General features: G+C 45.0%; 1 non-coding gene across 1 annotated transcript; it reads left to right on the top strand.

Annotated features, from left to right (window-relative positions):
* Positions 1-389: 389 nt before the first annotated feature.
* trnal-caa (transfer RNA leucine (anticodon CAA)) lies at positions 390-503 on the top strand. Its single transcript has 2 exons — positions 390-427; positions 469-503. It is a non-coding gene; the product is annotated as a tRNA-Leu (tRNA).
* The last annotated feature ends 1,250 nt before the right edge of the window (positions 504-1,753 follow it).

Genomic DNA, 1,753 nt, shown 5'->3' with positions numbered 1-1,753 from the left:
TGTAAAGCAGCGTTGCCGGGTATAATTAAAACCTCCTGCGTTCAGTTTCTGTTGACATTGTTGCGATCAACTCCCACCCAGTTTTTAGATTCAGTCCTGTCTATAAACGTTTATTTCTCCGCTTCCCTAAATGTGAAAGCGATGAGACTTCCAAGCGTTCTCATCCATCTCAACAAACGTCCTTCCCAAATTCTTGCCGAGACGCGTCTCACGAGTCTTTGAATTGTAATATTTTACAGCTTCACTCTCCACAGAAACTGCCTAATCTGAGCAAACTGTAACACTCTCGCTTTCATTTCCGATTGACAGGATGATATATGTGTTTGTGTGGATATGACTTTCCTTACAAAGCAGGCATTTATTCCGTTCTCAAACACACATCAAAAGTTGTCAGGGTGGCCGAGTGGTCTAAGGCGCCAGACTCAAGGAATGAAAGTCCATCCGACAAACGGGAGTGTTCTGGTCTCCATCTGGGGTCGTGGGTTCGAATCCCACTCCTGACAAAATTTGTCTTTAAGAATTCAATCGTAGCGACGTTATTTCTGCAAACAAACCCTGGGTTTTTGAGGTGGATTAGAAAAACTGTTGGAGGATAAGATTATGTTTTTGACACTGTTCATCGTATTGCAACAGATCACCGTACACCGAATTCTGAGTGAGTGATTTATTCAGAAAAACAATTCACGTTGAAGCATCTCGTCCCGAAACGCCGGCTGCTTACGCTTTTACACAGATGCTGCCTGGTCTGCTGAGCTCCTCCTGGCATACTCAGCTATCAATATAGAAAAGTTTCTGAAGTGAAATCATTGGTTGTCAGATGATTTAATGGATGGGTATGTGAGCGTACATTATCACCTGTTGATGAAAGGTCTGATTGCTGATGGGTAGTAACTGTTCTTGAACGTGGTGGTGCGAGTCCTGGGGCTCCTGTACCATCTACCCGATGGCAGCAGCGCAAAAAGAGCATGGCAGGATGGTGACGACCTCTGACGGTGGATGCTGTTTTCCGATTACATCATTTTATGTGGATCTGCTTAATGTTTGGGAGTGTTTTCCCGTGATGGACTGAGCCGAATTCACTGACTTTTTAAAGATTTTCCTTCAAAGGTACGGTATTTCCGTACCACGTCTTGTTGCAGACAGACAATATACTCTCTACGACCCATCTATAGAAGCTCATCAAGGTTTTGGATGTCATGCTGAATCTCCGCAGTCTCCTAAGAAAGTAGAGGAAAGAGTCATACCAACAATTTAAAGTTACTGACGCGCCCCGCCTCTGATCCTCCAAGGAGAACTGGCTCAAGGACCTCTGGTTTTCCCTCTGCTGAGGACAACAATCAGGCCTTGGTCTTGCCGACATAGAGTGATAGTGTGTTGGCACATCTTGTTTAAAACGATCCCCTCTTAGTTGAATTGTATGCCCTAAGAGAGGATCGTTTAAAGACATGTAAACCCTGGAATGGAGATAACTTCTGCGTACTCTACCATTCTCTATGCCTCAAAATCTAAGAAACGTCTATTAGATTCCCCCTCACTTCTGATGCTCCAGAGAAAGAGAACAAGTTTGCCCAAACTTTCGCTATTGCACAAACCGTCTAATTCAGGTAGCATCTTGCTGATGCTCTTCTGCACACTCTCCAAATCCGCGTCATCCTTTCTCTGGAGGATGGCCTGAACGGAGTGCAGCACAATTCCAGTGCTGTGATGCTGTACGCGCTGATTCCGCACATGCTCGGCAATCTGAGACCCTCTC

Source organism: Hemitrygon akajei, unplaced genomic scaffold (genome assembly GCF_048418815.1).
Source record: "Hemitrygon akajei unplaced genomic scaffold, sHemAka1.3 Scf000049, whole genome shotgun sequence".
NCBI classification, from domain to species: domain Eukaryota; kingdom Metazoa; phylum Chordata; class Chondrichthyes; order Myliobatiformes; family Dasyatidae; genus Hemitrygon; species Hemitrygon akajei.
The sequence above is the reverse complement of the archived record's forward strand: the minus strand, read 5'-3'. Positions and strand labels throughout refer to the sequence as shown.